This window comes from Anser cygnoides, chromosome 2 (genome assembly GCF_040182565.1).
Source record: "Anser cygnoides isolate HZ-2024a breed goose chromosome 2, Taihu_goose_T2T_genome, whole genome shotgun sequence".
Lineage (NCBI taxonomy): Eukaryota > Metazoa > Chordata > Aves > Anseriformes > Anatidae > Anser > Anser cygnoides.
In genome coordinates, this window is record NC_089874.1 from 9,365,848 (window position 1) to 9,384,391 (window position 18,544).

Consider the following 18,544-nt stretch of genomic DNA (forward strand, 5'->3'; position numbering starts at 1 on the left):
ATGTATTGATTCTACTCCTTTTCTGGAGAAAGTTTCAGTTTTGATTACTGTTTAATTTCCTACTTGAAGACTGTGTTGTTGTTGTTGTGGTTTGTTTGTTTCAGGTGATTCTTTATCACCTCAGTATGAAATTATTTTTCTCTTTTGAAATCAATAAGGAAAATGTCCCTTGATTTCCGTCAGGAATTCCTACCAGATCCTGAGTATGTAGAAACCATTATTTTTTTCCTCTTTTGTTCTTATAAAAACTAATGCTATGGATTTTTAAGGGTTATTTTTGTTTGTTTTGTTTTGTTTTGTTTTTATGTAGCTCTAAGGTGTTTGGAATTTAGAGGCCTTCACTGCAAGGAATCAGCCCCCTAAAAAATCAACATAAAAACATGAATCTGAAGAGTAAAATTCTGATTATTTGTGGAAAAAAAAAATAATAAAATGGAAAGACTTGGACCCCCTAAGGGATCTAGAATACAGCACTCTTTAAATCAATGAAATTTAAAACTGGGCAAAACTCCAAGGTTTCTTGTATCTTTACTGAACGAGAAGCTGTTAGAAGATCAGCCACATTCATTTTTCAGTGCTCATCACCCTTCCAGAATGAGCAAAAGAAAAAAGTAAAGTAGATAGCAAATTTCACAACTCAAGAAACTATTTGGTTCAGTTAGGGCTGCATGCTGTGTGCCATTTTTGTTCTGTAGGCCACATCATCTGAATCTTGTAATTTCTTCCTAGCCATGACCACCACTTCTGATTGCAAATCCATCCCTTGCTTGAAAAATTCCTTCGAGACACCCTCCAATGGTGGAAGCCTTAACTACTCCACTTCACAACTAAGGCAGTTCACAACTTGAACTGCTGTGAAATGAGTCATGCATTTTCGCAGTACACCTCTCAATTAGGTTCTGTGTAGCTCACCTGGAACATGCTAGTCTTTTCCAGCAGGTGACTTATCAGTTTTATTCAAAATACTGGACAATACTGGTCAGGTACTGTCTGGAAGTTGTTGCCTACACGTTGACTTGATGAAAAATAGGTCTGAACCTCATTCTTCACCAGGTTTCTTCCCTGTACATCTTGATGATTGTGAATTTGTTACTTTTATCCTCCTGGTTACATTCATCTTTGGTCTGGTGTGTTTGAGAATCCTTCAGTTCTAGTGTCTACGTACAGTGTTTATTGTGTAAGCCATCTCCAAAGTCTTTTTTTCTACAGCAGACTTTTCTACTCCCAGGACAGACGTATTTTTAATATGGCAGACACAAATCATAGAGTCTTCCAGGCTGGGCAGGGGTTCCAGAGGTCTCTGATCCAAGCCCCTGTACAGAGCAGAGTGAGCACAGCATTCAGACCTCCACAAAGCTGTCTAAGTTCAGAGAAATGTAGCAAAAGTTCTAAAATTGAGGAAACTTTGGGGATTTACTAGCATCTCCATAAAGTCATCGCCTGGCTAATGGCATTTTAAAAATAATACAGGCTCATGAATCATAGATAATCTACCTGTGTACTTGCCAATCCATTTGTTACTTTGATTCACTTTAATAACACCCATTTTTTGCTCCAGTTTTTGTATTTTACTATTCACCTGCTGTCTCCCTCATACACAGGAAAAGAAAGAAATGAATTAAGTAGAATCAGTCTGTGCAATCAGAACTGAAGCCTCCCGAGCTGAAAAATGACTCACATTTATCTGCTGGCATCTCTCCTCACAAATCTCCTGCAGCAACATCCCTCAAAGTCTCTACTAATTGAGCCATTTTCTGAATGCTAGCAGTGAATGGAAGTTAGTGAGACAGAGACCAACCAGCATATGAAATATGTCATTAGTGGAAATGGCAGTTTTCCTAGAAGATTTTTGACAGAGTTGTATTTAAAGTGCAATTGAAGAAGTGTAATTTACTGCAATCTAGCATTAAGCACTGACCTTCATGCTGCTCAGTAGTAAGCCAAGAAGCAGAGATGTTAAAATACAATGGAAGGCTTAAATAGAAGTGTCTGTAATTAAAAATATATACTGGATTTGGGAAACACCTGGGCACGGTTTTAATGAAAATATTGCTGTGCCACTGATATTACGATTTAAATCCCTCAGAAAGAAATCAACAAGCATACAAGTATGCTCTAAATCTCTAGACAGATAAAAAGGCAAGCTCCTACTCTGCTTTTCATGCATTATATACCCATTATATATTCTTAGTTCATTTTTGAAAAAAAAAAAAAAAGAGTTTAAATCCATAGATTCATTTTAAACAGTATATTAGCATGGGAGAGCAGGTGCTCATCAAAAACTCTTAGTGTCACCAAAAGCATCCATGACACGTTAAAACCTTACGAAGAATCAATGCCTGTACAACAAGGCTGTTTCTTACTGGTGAGCAAAGAAACTGTTCCTGCCCAGGCAGCTAAAAGTCCTCCAGGAATGCCAAATGGCAGTCAGTATCATTCCTGCTGGAAGAAAAATTGCTGTACTGTTAGGAGCCTGAAGATCAAACTGTACTGAAAAAGAATATAAAAATGACTCCTCTGGGTTAAGCTAAATGTGTTTTGCCCAGAGCTGTGCTTGCATGAGTAGCTAGTTGTAGGTGCCTACAGAAAACAAATCAGAAGATCAGTGTCTTTTCCTGAGCTGTACCCTCTCAGCTCCACTCATCTGCCAGTTGGAGAACTCTTAGCGAGAGGCTGTGAGGCCGCACCTCAAGTACTGTGTTCAGTTTTGGGCCCCTCGCTACAAGAAGGACATCGAGGTGCTCGAGTGAGTCCAGAGAAGGGCACCGAAGCTGGTGAGGGGTCTGGAGAACAAGTCTTACAAGGAGAGGCTGGGGGAGCTGGGATTGTTCAGCCTGGAAAAGAGAAGGCTCAGGGGTGACCTTATCACACTTTACAGGTACATTAAAGGAGGCTGTAGCGAGGTGGGGGTTGGTCTATTCTCCCACGTGCCTGGTGACAGAATGAGGGGGAATGGGCTAAAGTTGTGTCAAGGGAGGTTTAGGTTGGATATTAGGAAGAACTTCTTTACTGAAAGGGTTGTTAGGCATTGGAATAGGCTGCCCAGGGAAGTGGTTGAGTCACCATCCCTGGAGGTCTTTAAGAGACGTTTAGATGTAGAGCTTAGTGATATGGTTTAGTGGAGGACTTGTTAGCGTTAGGTCAGAGGTTGGACTCGGTGATCTTGGAGGTCTCTTCCAACCTAGATGATTCTGTGATTCTGTGATTCTGTATCTGTTTCTTTGTATTTAATGGACTTGATCAGTTGTCTTTTTTTTTTTTTTTTTGCCAATTTATGTATTTTACATCCAGAAAATCCTGCAACAGTGTTCCACAATGTAACAATTTGCTGAGTGTTCTATTCCTTTTGAATCCTCTGATTACCTATTGCTGTATGTCCATTAATTCCTGTTTTACTAACAAAGATGAATAATATCTCTCATTTACTTTTCCAGTGCAAGATTTAGAAATCTGTGAAATCCTTTATTTTTGTTTTTCCTTTTTGTGTAGGCAAAAAAGCTCCTACTCAAGTTTACTGGCATGAGTTTTCTGGACAAATATGCCTATGCACATTCTAACAGGAACATTTTTTTTCTTCAGTTAGACTGATACAACTTAGAATACAGTAATAATGTTGTGGAGGTACAGTCAGAGGAGAATGGGGCCAGCAACTTTCTGTGCTCATTTGATCCATATCTCTGATCACACTGCAGTTTATCCCACAGTAGCTGCAAGGAAAATTTTCCACATCACTTGTAATACTGAAGGAAAAAGTCTTGACTCGTTTTTAAACATACTCCACCTTTCTCTTTATGACTATAAAGCCTCCTCAGATGTTACCCACTGCTGTTTGCTCATGGCTGGAGCCATCCTTTTCCCAAGCAAAATACTGTACAGGTGGATCACCATGTGGTGATGCTGTGCCATGGTACTGTCTACACATCTTCCTACTAACTTTGGGCTTTTTTTCCGGGGTTCTTCCTTTCTTGAGAATCACAAAAAGGGCCCCACAACTGCCTTACTTGCTTGCGAGCACCACAGGTGCCCAGGCTGCATTGGTGCCTCCATTACTCAGGACCTGGGCCAGATCTGGACTGCAGTTGAGTGGTAGGCAGGCCTTCACATGGCAGTGGCAAACTATCAGTGCCTCTGCTTTTTCTTCAAGGAAAACCTTTTCAAATTCGTCAAATTCATGCATGCACCACATGAACAGAGATTTGCTACTTGGTGACCGGTTTCCAGTAGAAACCATTTATTGTTGGTGTGCTGCAGAGAAGCAAGACTTTCTCTTTCCCCATGCACCACATAGAAAGCTTGGTATTACAGTTTGAATTTTTGCTTGTGAGAGTGACATTCTCTGCTAACATATTACGTAATGGTCCATGTTCTGCCCTCATTTTTATTGCACTTAGGTAAAAATGTTATCAGCTGTACTGATTGTTAGATACTTTCTCTAGAGATTAAACAGAAGACCAGCCAGAGTTCTGCTATCCAGACTGCATACATAAGATCGTTTTAAAGGGCTTGGAGCCTTTAAAGGAGGATAAATGAATTAAAGACTGCATTATTAGCCCACATTCAGTAGACTATACTTGTCAAAATTGGTTGAATATCCAAATTAAGTTGAAGCTAATCCCTGCATGATCCTATAAAAACCTGTTCCCAACAAGCCTGCATAATAAATTCTTTGTGCCAGGAAATATGAATTAAATTGTTTTAAAGCAATAATGTTTAGGTAAGTAAAAAAAGAAAAAAAAAAGAAAAAAAAATCCTACTGAGAGATATTTTATGAACAAAATTAAATATTATAAAACCATATTATTAAATTCTGTCAAAAAGGTATTAATCTTATTACTCTGGCATTGGTACCTTGATTCTCCATAATTATGGATTAAGTCTTAAAACAAAAATATAGTGTGGAAGGTGTTTTCAAAGTTCCTGAAAAGGAAAATAAAACTTGGAAATATAAACCTTAAGACTTGCAATGTGTCATTCTATTATTATTGTTAACTTATTAAGTGCTGACTTTATGATCAACATCGTACAAAGCTCAGTATGAATACAGTCCCTGCTTGCAGTATGCAAACTGTGGAATCAATCCCAAAGAAGACATGTTTAGTAATTTAAATAGTACAACACGTGACGTTACAGAAAAATCCTCCATTCATTTGCGTAACTTGTATGTGTCTGCTTTATTGCTCTTGCTTCCATTGTAGAAAGAAAATAACCTTTTTCAAGAAGAGACAGTTTCTTAAGATGACTGCATTGGTCTCAGAATACACTAAGTTTGGACAGATGAAAACAGAGTCATCTCATGTTTTAGACCAGTTAGGTGGACAGGTCTAACCTAGCCATGTTCTCTAGTTAACAAAGAAATGGATAGCTTGTTCTACCCTTAGAAATCTTCCCAGGACAGGAGAACAGACTTTGGAAGTGCCTTTCTCCCTTCCATTAGCAATCTAATGAGCCTAGTGTTGCTGTAGAAGTGACCTAGATCTCCAAATTTTCCTCCAAATTCCCAAGCATATTAAGTACCAATGAAGTCAATAGAAACTAGGTTCTAAACCCAATTTGGATATCTGTGTCTTTGAATAAACAGACATGCAGGAAAGATTGATATATCAGGCTGGATTCCTTGATCCATCAGGCCTGTGTCATACGTCACCCCAGGAGCAGCCATAGTTTACTTACACGAGAATCCCCTTTGTACAGGGCAGGTTAAAACCTTTGAGGAGGCTCTGTTGCCTTTTTTTTTTCCTTTCTTTTTTTTTCATAGAATCATTTAGGTTGGAAAAGACTTCTAAAATCATCTGGTCCAACCTTTAGCCTAGTACTGCCAAGTCCACCATTAAACCATTTCCCTAAGCTCTACTTTCACACACTTTTTTTGAATACCTCCAGGGATGGTGACTCAACTACTTCTCTGGACAGCAAGTTCCAATGCTTCACAACCCTTTCAGTGAAGAATTTTTTTCCTAATATCCAACCTAAACCTCTCCTGGTGCACCTTAAGGCCATTTCCTCTTGTCTTATCACTTAGTGCTTGGGAGAAGAGACTGATTCCGACCTCATTATAGCCTCCTCTAAGGTTAACTGTAGAGTGTGATAAGGTCTCCCCTGAACCTCCTTTTCTCCAGGCTAAACAACCCCAGCCCCCTCAGCCACTCCTCACAGAGAGACATGCAACAATGTCTTTGATGTTTCCCAGTTTACTATGCATCCAAGAACTGCTGTAACACGATACAGAATAAATTCTATGATTTCCATCAACTCTAAGTTTTTGAGAGGGAAAGAGTTAAAAAAAAATACATCAAGAGATGTTTGAGATAGAATCTATGTTTTAAGATCTCTACAGAGGATTTTTTGCACCAAAGTAAATTGTCCCTCATGATCTTTTTTAATCCTCCCACTATACCCAGTAAGGGTATTCTGTAGATTTACTACACTCCTTAATTGGATTATCTCTGAATGAATGCAATAGGTAGATGTTCCTGTACTAGTACATGTACATCATAACTCTTTCACTCTTCCCTGTAAGTCTTTGTTAATGGATCATAACCCTGGAATTCAGTCAGCAATTTTTGCTATAATCCAGGTCATTTATTCAGATTATTTGTTAGTAATATGGCATGCTTGGGATCATTACACTTTCTTTACCCTCTGAAGCATGTGCAGGCAACAATTAAGCATGGGGCAATGCTCAATCACATTTTACTGTCTGATATTTATGCTGTTAACCCCCTAACATAAGCAAAATAAACTCAGTAAATGTGTAATTAAACGGATTTTTCTGTTATTTTTTCTTCCAGCTTTATAGAAGACTAACCTGCTTATACAGTCTGTCACCTCCAAGTAATAGCTTTGTAATCAGTTCAGAATGGCAGGTTTCTGATGGCAGCTAATTAGTCTAGGTAGAATGAGTTGGTTCAATCTATTTCATAGTGAGTATATGTCCACAATACACTTTTTACACATAGGATTGACTGGAGCACATGCTTTTAACCTCTGTAAATGTGGCAAGAATTACCTTTTCACCCCACCTGGTCCCTCTTGAATTCCCCTGATCCCACATGAGAAGACATCTTGCACAGCAGCTGAATATTACATCTAGTGTTTTTATAGCTAGAGAAATACAGAGAATTGTGTTCACTGAAATGTAAACACTAACAATTACACAAATTCTACAGTGAATCACAAAGTTTAAAAATATACCTTCAGATTACATTGTTAATACATGACAGTGCTGGAGACTTTGGGAATTTCTGGATGGTAGCACTAATCTGTAGAATTTTACACAAATACTTGTGTGCTTTAATTATTTTACTTTTTGCCAATATCAAGTTCCTGTTACCATTTCCCACTAGAATTATTCTGTAGAAACACACAAAGTTTGGGTGAACCTATATTGCAATTTAATCAAAATAAATTATTTTCTTTAAATCTTTTCTGTACTTTTTCATTATGACATCACTTTAGAACTGTGAAGATGCTTCAGAGACCATAAAATTTTGGGATTTAAAAGCTCAACACAAAAATTTAACAACCTATTCCATTTTCTTAATGACTTTGGACAAGTTTAGTGTACGATGTTCACTGTAATATGAAGAGCTGCCAAACTAAGGCCTGAGGTCAACTGCCGCCTTGCCATTCAAGGGTGATTTGTTTTAATGTACTATTTATTACTCCTTCCTGCTGTTTACTTCTACTGCCAGGCACCTCTCTGCCCAAACTGATCATTTAGATTACAGCATAATGAACCATTTGTGTTCACACTCAATGGGGTGAATTTCAGAGAGGACAAGTGGATAGGGATGATCTGAGTATTAGTGAATCAGTGAAGAACTTCATTGACCTTTGAAGTAACTACCAAAATCTTTGACACTATCTAGAACATTTTGTTCTGTTTTGTTTTTATCTTGGTAGAAGCACAGAAAAAAAAAAAAAGAAAAAAAAGAAAAAAAAAAAGACCTATCTATAAAGCAGAAGCATTTTTTTTTCCATAAAGCATGTGTCTCTGATGTTGCATATGCAGAGAAGATTAAATAGAATAGAATAGTTCAGTAGGAAAGAGCCTTCAAAGACCATCTAGTCCAACTGCTTGACCTCTTCAGGGCTAACCCAAAGTCAAAGCATATTAGCGAGGGCATTGTCCAAATACCTCTTGAACACTGACAGGTACGGGGCATCAACCACCTCTCTAGGAAGCCTGTTTCAGTGTCTGATCACCCTCACAGTACAGAAATTTTTCCTGATGTGCAGTCTGAACCTCCTCTGGCACAGCTTTGTGCTATTGCCATTCATCAGATGCCAGGAGAAGAGACCATCACCTCCCTCCCCATTTTCCCTGCTCAGGAAGCTGCAGAGAACAATGAGGCCACCTCTCAGCCTCCTCTTCTCCAGACTGCATGACCCAAGTGCCCTCAGCCTTTCCCCACATGACATGCCTTCCAGGCCTTTTAGCAGCTTTGTTGCCCTCCTCAGGATGCTTTCAAGTACCTTAACACCTTTCTTATATTGTGGAAACTCAAGGTGAGGCTTCACCAGTGCTAAATATAGTGGGAGAATCTCTTCTTTTGACCACCTGGTGATGCTGTGTTTAATGCATCCCAAAATGAACTTTGCTCTTTCAGCTGCCAGGGCACACTGCTGGCTCATGTTGAGCCTACTGGCACCATCACCGCCAGATCCCTTTCTGCTGAGCTGCTCCCCAGCCACTTGTCTCCCAGTCTGTGCCTGTGTTTGGTTTTGCTCTGTTGCAGGTGCAGCACCAAGCCTTTTCCTTTGCTGAGCTTTATGCCATAGCTGATGGCCCAATGCTCCAGTCTAAATCCATCTGCAAGGCTTCCCATCCCTCCAGGCAATCAACAGCAACTCCCAGTTTGGTGTCATTAACAGTCTTGCTAAGGATTCCTTCTACTCCTTCACCCACATAAATGATAAAAATTATGAACAGGACTGACCGTAGAATTGAGCCCTGGGGAACGCCATTAGTGTCCATCCTCCAGCCAGATGTAGCCCCATTCACTACAACCTCTTGAGCTCTACCATTGAGCCAGTTCAGCACCCGGTGTAGAGTGAACCTGATTGTCTCACAGTTGGACAATTTGTTCAGAAGGGTTCTGTGAGGGACAGTATGAAAGGCCTTACTAAAGTCCAGAAAGATTATATCCACTGCCTTGCCTTTTTCCACCAAGTGGGTAACCTTAACATAGGACATCAAATTGCTAAGGCAAGACTTTCCCGTGATGAAACTATATTGACTATGCCTGATAAGAGCTTTGTTCTTTAAATGCCTTTCAATATCCCCTGGGACAATCTTCTCCATAGCTTTTCCAGGGACTGAGTTTGGACTAACAAGTCTGTAGTTTCCTGGATCTTCTTGCATATCCTCTCATACCATTCACTGTGCAATGATTTAAAATGTTATCTACATTGCCCCACCTTGAATACATAGCTTGATACTGCCACAGTTTAACATTTGTTTTTATTTCTTGTGAATGCAGCTAAAGGGTGTTTGAGTTTATTCTTTTTTTATTATTTTTTTTTAAGCTTTGTTCATTGGAAAAAAAATGGTATTGAAACAATTTAAAGAGATGGAGATCTTTTCTGAAGATCTCTGCAATGATAAATGATGCTAACAACGTTAGCAGTTCTTTGCAATGGTTAGAGGTCTGTCAATGACTGAATCAGAAAAAGTGAGTTGACCCTTTCCAATCTTTTTCACTCATATCTTTTGCAAAATGAGTTTGGTGAGAACAACTGAATGTGACAGCATCTTAAAATAAATAAATAAAAAAAAGTTAAATAGATCAAAAAGTCATGAAATGATGAAAGTCGGCAGATTCCAGAATAAAAGGACATTCAATAAAATTACATGTACAGCTCTCATTTCTGAAGACCAAAAGGAGTAATAGAGCTGGGACACTAATAGTAGCAGTAGTAATAGCAATAGTAATAGTAATAGTAGTAAATAGTAATAATAGTAAATAGTAATAGTAATAAAAATAGTAAATAGTGATAGTAGTAAATAGTAATAGTAATAAAAATAGTAATAGTCACCAGGGAATAGTTTTATGAGCTTCACGCCATCTTCTAAAATAGCTCTGAGTGTCAAATACGTGACAGTGGAATCTGACAGTGAAATACACAGGAGAAAAAAAATACTTCAGATATTAAAATTTTACTATTAGAATATTCTGACAAAATTTTTCTCTTCAACCACTGGAAATCAGTTGAATCTAGAGCATGTTTGCTTCATTATGACTTTCTTTAAATATGCCCCAGTACTTAGCAGAAGGAAAGCAAGTGTCTATAACACCTTTCAGTAACCTAGGTACTAGGTTAAGGCTTTCACTCACATTGGCAGAGAAAGAAGGGAGCATTGGCAGAGAGAGAAGGGAGGTGTGGGGCAGGCTTTAGGCAATTTGTGCTTTCAAAATAGCTGATTCAAATGTTAGACAGAACATATATTAGTTTGAGTTTAGTAAAAAATATTTTAATTTTTTAAATGCTTAGAAAGTGTAATGTATACATAATAATACACTTAAAAGTGTATTATTTTTGCATGATTTCTTTTAAATTTTGCATTGAAAATTTGAGAAAAGAGTATCTTCTGTACTGGAGAACAACTCAAAAATTGTCTCAGGTAAAACTAATCGTAGAAGTAAAAGTTTCATTTAATTAAAAAGTAATCTGCTATTTGGATCAAGAATCTGATCTAATAACACTTTTCATTTGTTCTCCAGGAGCATACCAATTAATTGCTTATATAGAGATTCCACATCTCCCAAGCCTTTAAATTCCCATACTGACTTTACTGCCGCCTGCTTCTTGACTGTGAGTGTGTATGCTAGCATCTCACTTCATTTGGGTCAATTTCTTTTTGAGTTCCCAAGAGGCACAAAAAATACTTGGATCTGTACTTACAATCTGTGTCCACCAGTTTACATTTACAGTACATAAAGAGCTTAACTGAGTCTTCCTTCTCCACACCCCCTTGCCTTCATGTCAATAATTCCATATACCAAGCTCTCTTTGTCTCTCAAATCTCAGTGACTACACCTGGGTGACCTTGATCTTTTAGTCTCTCCAAGTCATTTTGCGTTTTGTTGTTCATGGATTTTGCACTGTCAGGAATTCTCCCACCTTTCTGGCCTTTTATTTTTCCAGACCATTGAAACAGAAAATGAACAAAAGTTAATTGCCATGCCTGTCTGCATGGTGCTGTGACTCCAGGTTGGGACCCACCTTGTGCTCTCCAAGGCAGCAGAGCTTTGAGAGTCACCAGCCTCTGACTTTGCCCAGGAGGATCCCTATGTATGCTTCCACATTACCACATCAAACAGTGCCAAGGAACAGTTCAGTCACTGAAATTTGACAATCCATACTGTGAAATAGTCAAACAATAATCAATTAATTAATGTTGAAAGGGACCCTGAGGTCATCTTGTCCAACTTCCACTCAATTCACAGGTGTTTTTTCATCCTGAGATAATGAACATTTTCTCAAACTGTTCCTGTATATGACTTGCAGACCAGAAACTGCTTCCAATAAGACGTTTGCATGCATTCACCCTGCTTTGAAGGTTAAGGGAATTTAACAGTGTAAATATGGGCTCTTCCATGGCAGCTGAGCTCAGGGCTGGGAGTTTGCATCAGGTACACTTGATTCATTAGTATGAGAGCAACCTCTCAACTCTATCAACACCAAGTATTTACCATCTGCTAACACACATTGGTTATGGTCTATGCTTGCCTTGCAGTACTATGCCACCAGTCATCTCCTTTAATCTCCTACATTGTTCAAAGAGGGAATTTGCTCATGTTCATAGAGGAACTTCTATGAAACGCTGTGATCATGTCTGAATTAGAAATAAAACTTCCTGATGTAGGAATAAGCTATCTGATATATTGTCTTTCTCACAGGGAAAAAAGAAAGTAGACAGAATTGCATCTCAGTGCCCACAACAGTGCATCTTGCTCTCATGCTGGTGTTAAACTGATTGCCATGTTAGGCATCGGGAGGGAATTTCTCTCTTCCCCAGTGAGAGCTGGCATGGACTGTCAGGGTTTTTCTTGTTGTCCTCCCCAGTGCTGGCTGTGGTCATCTGGATTGCTTTAAACCCTGGTTGATATGAGCTAGTTTTTTTTTCTGATCCATCTAAACAGCATTAGTCTTTAAGACACAGGTAATATTTAACCTACCTTTAGGTGGTTGAGAAATTATTGTATCTAAACATGCAAAGCTGACAGGCAAACCACATCATGGCCTGGGTTCTGTATGCCGGTTGCTTGTCTGCGTAATCCCAGGTCTGTCTATCCTTCTTCAGTTCCCCAGACCTGCTCACTCTCTGGCATTACCTGCAGAAATTAAATTATAAACTATTAACTTAACTGCTACATCTTTCCTTACTCGGAGAAGTTCTATACTTCTACATAACCCTTAGTATGTATTTTTTTATAGCAAAGATCCTAACTTTTACTTGTTGAAAATAAACACAATTTCTTGTGGTAATTTTTTGAATATTTTTCCTCTATTTTTCGAAGGAAAATATTTCTTTTTCTGTAGTGAAAGGGTTTTTGTTAATACATTTTTCCTTGAGAATGCTTTTGGAGATGAAATGACGTTTGACATGAAGAATATTTTCAACTAGAAAAATTTTGAGTATCTACACTTACTAAAAACAAACAAACAAACAAAAAACCTGAAACAGAAATGAAGAGTGAGATTTCAGTAGAAACCTGCATCTCCTTAGTTTACTCTGCCAAAATTCAAGATCTGAACAACTCCAAGCCTTCAGGGATCCTTATGGGGTCATAATCCTTGTGGGTTCCTTCCAACTCAGAATATTCTATGATTTTATGTTTCTGGTATTGGGAGAAGAAATTCAGCACTTTATTTCATGAAGCAAACTGACACATCTCTCCCTGGAGGGTTGATCTTTTGATATTTCTGCTATTAACAATTGCCACTACAAAAAGTGAATATTAGAATTTTTTATACTGGTTATCATTGTGATTTCTAGAAACAGTTCTAGGTAGTAAAATACGCCAGCACAATGCCAGGTTGCTTACAGCATTGCTTAGTGTAGTACCATATAGAAATACCCAACTGGTTTTCAATTAGTCCACACAAGAGCAAAACAGATAAGGCAGAATTATGTGCTAACATGGCTTCGTTGCCTTGAACAGAGAGACTCTTTTAGTCTGAGTTTGGGTATCACTGCATGAAATTGCATAATACAGTGTGCGGATATACCCTAGGAGTTTCACTGGCCTAGTTAGGGTGGTACAGATACCAGCAGAGTTATGCAACCAAACTGGGAGCACCGGCAGCTCCTGCCGCTCCCTTCCTCCCAGAACATGCAGACGTTCCTCTTAGCCATAACCAGCCCTCCTTGAAGGACATGAACCAAAATAAGATGCAGGAGAGCCAACGAAGCACCTCTGTGCTGATCTCGCAGGGAAGACACAAGTCTTTTCCAGACTTCCAGGTTCGACATGAGGGGTGTGGCTCCAGCCTGGGTCTCCCTGTTACTCAGTGCTTTTCATCAACACCAACCCTTGAGTTGTTCTGTGGGGCAATTTTCTTTTTCTGAAAACATATACTTTTTTGGTTAAATGACATCTTCTTTGTGACTTTGCCCTCACAGTATTCCCTCCAACAAAACATTTAAAATGCTGGTCATAATAAATTTATCCCATCTACTCTAATTAAAATTAATATATGGCTGAATATGTCAATGTATTTTTCCTTTTTTACTGCAGTCAAGCAATTACTATGACATTGACAATGGTTACTGATTTCTAAACAGCTTGTCCTTGAGATTACTTCAAAAATCCATTTCTGTGATTTGTATTCATCTTAAATAACCTGAAAACTGTCAACCACAATGATTAAATCTTTTACTAACAGTGTTTCTTTCCTTCTGTTAAAAAAGTTGGTTTTTAATTAATGTTTGTCTTTTGCAGTGCTGAGTATTTTCATGTTGTCATTTACTAATGACTGTTTTTATTTATTTAAAATCATTACATTCTTTTCCCTGTCTGCTTTAGTACTCTTGTTTTTGGCATTTTAAGTAGCTGATTACAAGTGTGGTAGAAGTTTTTAGAGTTATTGTCTTATAAAATAATTGTTTACCTGGATAATTTTTGCCTGCCTTGATTTTTAGCATGCGAAAACATGCAAACTTTGAACTGAATGCATCAATACATAGGAAAAGAACAGATGCTCTTTGCTACTTCGAGCTGAAAAGCAGACTACTGAATCAAGTCTTCAGGATGTTCCCTGCGCTTTGGCCATACCTTATCCCAGCAAAGCAGTGGACATTTTTTAATGAAGTGAATTGATTTTTTTTTTACTAAGTCACAGCAGAATGTATAAAATACATAGAGCACACAGAGCATTTATACAACAAATGTACAGCATGTATAGAATGATTTAATATATAGAAAATACTCTTCTTATGATATACAAGCTACACTCAAACTAGGAGACACAGCTTTTTTAGAGCTGGACCATCCTGCAGTAAACAATGAAAGACACTATTGAATGATAAGTTTATATTAAAAAAAATATATATACAAAAAAACAACAAAAAGAAACTTCAATAAAAGAACAGTTCTGTGAGAGAGCACTGGGCCATAAATCTCCTCCTCCAGAGGCAAATACCATATCACACCAGATGACCTACAAAATTTCCTGGGCTTTGGAACTTGGACTTCTGTCAGTCAGCTGGATGGATGTGCCTATTCAGACATGCCTAGGAAGATAAAGTCATGAAAAAGCTTTGGGATCTGGTCCAAGTCTCACATATGTATCCAACATAGACCAATAGAGAGATAATTTAAGGCTGACTTGAACATCCTTTTCTTACTCTTGATCTAAGAGCATCTAAGGCATCTTACTCTAATTACAAGGCATTTAATTACCTCTTTCAGTTAGGCCTTGAGTATTTAACACATTACCTATCCTAGAATCTATATCCTACCTATCCAAGGAGCTATATCTTAAAGTGTCATTCAATGAGGTTTCAGTTATTCCTTCTGTCCTTTCTCTTCTGAGCTTTGTTCATCTATCAAATTGAAGGCTTTTGTTTGCTTTAAGTCGCCCATGAGTCCAGCTGAGTCCAATAGCACTTGAGACTGAAAAAATAGATTTATAGCACAGTGCAGGTCTCTTATCCCCTAAAACTGCAGAAAAGAAAAAAAGAAAGAAAGAAAAAAAAAGAAGGTTAATTGATCTGTTAGGTGGCTGAAGACAGATACGAATTTCTGTGCATGTAGTCTGCATGTACACAACTGGGTTTGGGCAGTCTGCAGTACACCTAAACACCTTATTGCCCTCCCCCCCAAAATGTCCAAGCCACACCACTGATCCTTTTAGCCAATTTACTAGCTTTCTTCCCATGAAAAACAAGGCAGAGAGGATGAAAGGATGTGTGCTAAGTTATTAGGCCAACAACAACCTGTTGGCAGCTAGAAGTCACATCCATGTTAAGAGCCAGTTAAGCCAGTTCTAGAAATTCAGAGCTTATTCTTTCTACCCTTACATCCTTCTTGGAACAATTACTTTATGTGATCCTGCTCTGTAATCACACATTTATCTTTTTGTAGATTATCTGATTCAAATTCTGGATCTTTGGGACAATGGGTTAATAGTTTGTAAACTGCTGTCTCAGTAGTTTTCTCTTTCAGAGGGATGTCTGTATGCTCTTTCAATTCTGATGTGTAAAGATCAAGAATAAACCATCTGCCTACATGTTATGAAACAATAGAAGACGTAAAGTTAAGTTTTCAAAGCATCCAAGTGGCCAGGTCTCAAAAAAAAATGCTGAGAAAATTTATCTACAAACTGTGAATTTTTATCCACACATTCATTAATACGTACACTCGATTGCACAACTTTGCTCTTCACAGAGTCTTCTCTCACCTGGGATGTGTTGCTAGCTGAAATTATTTTGTAAGTTATACTTAAAGCTAAGCACAGGAGAGAAACAGTGAGAGAGATGAGGAAAAAGCAAGGGTGGATTTCTATGTTCATTCAGCCAATCGGCTTTTTAAGAAAATATTTCTTTAATACGTGACAAACATACAGTTTGTTAGTTTTCCCCACAGATTACTCAGAGCACATGAGCTTTAATCTGATTTGACAGCCTTGTGATATTTTCTGCCATTCTTGTTCTTAGCAAAGTGCTCTAAAAATGCATCCATAATTTATTTATGGGACCTTCTTTAACCCTTGAATAACTACAATATACACCATACCTTTCATCCTTGAACTGTCAGTGCTGATTGCAGAAAGTGCCATCAGACATCTCTGAGGTTAAATGGATGAGCATTACTTTTTCTTTCTAAAAAGATAAATAGCAAAGAAGCCACTGTTCTGTTGTCAGAATGCTGAAGAAGAAATACCAAACCCTCTAACACATTACATCTCCATAGCAAAATTCACTAGCACCATGAAGACACACAGCAATTAATAATTTTGTGAGATACTTTAATTTCAACAAAGGAAATTCCCAGTTGATTTATTTTTGTCTGTAACATGAACTATTTTTTCCACTAAAAACATACTGAACTCGTTTTAACATGAATATACCATTACAAATCCTATACAGAAAGCTCTTCATAATGGGCATGCTTCATGTTTCTTGTAAAGCTCTTAACTTCTCTTGTAATATACGCCTCTCACTGTATTTGGATTTGTTGCAATTATTTAATGTCAAATAAATCCTCTATTTCTGTGATACCAGAAGTGACTATTTGGTGGAAGTAGACTAATTACCAAACTGGACAAACCATTATTGTGATAATACAAGGAATAGCCCTGACTTTTACTTATTCATTCTGGATTTGACCTGACCACATTTTGTGAAATGATATGGTATGGTTTCTCTTCCCTTCAGCCCGGGAAATATTAGCAGATCAGCATTAACATTGCAGATTGTGCTACATTCCTTTCTCAGAGTTGGGTGGAGGCCTGACTAATGCGAGCTTGTATTTCATAGAGCCACAGAATAGTTGAGGTTGGAAGGGATCTATGTAAGTTGCCTTTTCTGACCTCCTCTCTAAAGTAGTTCCATTTAATCATCCATTAAACCAACCATCTATTCCTGATGGTTGCTCAGGATCTTGTCCAGCTGAGTTGTGACTATCTCCAAAGATGGAGAGCCCACAACTTTCTTGTGCCCTGTTACAGTGCTGGACTGCCCCCACCGTGAATATTTCTTTCCTAATATCTGGTCATAATTTCCCCTGTTGCAAGTTGTGTTTGCTGTCTCATGTCCATTTGCTGTGTACCCCAAGAGGAGTCTCACTCTTCCCTTTTGAGTTCTGGGAACGACATCTTTATACCCCTACAGAAACGTCTGGGATTATTCACAGCTCTGGATGTTCTCACAAATAGCTGATAATCAGTTATCAACCCTGCAAGTGAGGAGATGGTTGAGGTACCTTGAGTATGTGGCCTGGTTTTGTAGTGTCTTTCACATAAGTGAGGATAGTACAGGTGCATTTCCATCCTGTGCCAACTGAGGATGGTACCCATCAGATTGTACGTCAGAAGTCAAAGACCTCAGTTAGGACTCAACCTGCTCAAAAAATCTCTTATGCTCTACTAAGGTAGGTGCTGGGACATGGATTCTGCATGTTTCAGGAAACCACCCTCCTGTCCTCAGGAGAGATGTTCTCAGCAGATGCTCTCAGCATTCAGTTCAGGTTGTAGATCAAGGACTGCACAAACTATGCAGTATTAAATCTATATGTGGCAGTGAAGACTTTGTTCCAGGAAATATACTTATTTACTTTCATCAGAGAAAAATGCTTCTTTTCTTTTTTCCCATGGCTGACAAGTTTTGAACTCATGGCTGGTGGGCAATAGAGCATCCAACTCAATAAAGTGCTTCTGGGAACACATCATCCTAAGTGAACTAGGTGAGCTGCAAAGGTGCCTTCCAACTTCAGCCATTCTGAGATTCTGTGTTAATTTCTCTCAGCTTTGGTAGAATACTTTGTTTTTACTGCCTTTTTAAACGTAAGTGTCCTTTCCATATTTTGAAGCATTAGTACCTTTTTAACATAGTATCTTAGCACACCTTTGCTCAAAAATACTTCTGACAATCACATAGAAGTGAAAGATTTTCCTCATTTACTCTTTCATTTTATTTTATTCTACAGTATATTTTTGTGCAGATGTGTGGCAATAAATAATGCTGTAATCTATTGGAAAATGTGCATTGGAAACTAAAATATACGTTTCATAAGCCTCATTCGACTAATGCTTACCTACGATCTAGTAATATTGACCAATTTGCTAGGTTACCTTGAGTCAAAATGGGAAGATGGTTCCTTTGATATTGTTATTATCCTGATTTTGTAATAGATCTTGAGCAACCCTGTCCCTAAGCAGTAAAGGAAATTACCATCTCAGTACTCTATCAGATAGAAAACTCCCCAGGTAAGCAAAAATTAAGAGCTTTAGTCATTTCCTCAGCATGCTCTCTGCACCCCTAATGATTTGTTTTGTCAACTCTCAGTTCATTCCTTGTGTGGGTACTTTTTAAAAC

The 18,544-nt window shown here is 38.2% G+C and overlaps 1 long non-coding RNA gene across 5 annotated transcripts in view; it reads right to left on the minus strand.

The window, feature by feature from the left end:
• The window catches only part of LOC106038898 (uncharacterized), a 40,828-nt gene that overhangs the window by 9,335 nt on the left and 12,949 nt on the right, over positions 1 to 18,544 (minus strand). The window contains exons 3-5 of one of the 5 annotated variants that reach the window (XR_010829058.1): positions 16,245 to 16,330; positions 14,969 to 15,170; positions 12,183 to 12,338 (exon numbers count right to left, since the gene is read on the minus strand). This is a non-coding gene — a long non-coding RNA (uncharacterized lncRNA). Of the gene's footprint in view, positions 1 to 514; positions 1,314 to 10,034; positions 10,111 to 10,797; positions 11,366 to 12,182; positions 12,339 to 14,968; positions 15,171 to 16,244; positions 16,331 to 18,544 lie in introns of those variants that run through there. The other 4 variants (XR_010829057.1, XR_007162752.2, XR_007162750.2 and 1 more) reach the window with 4 other exon arrangements.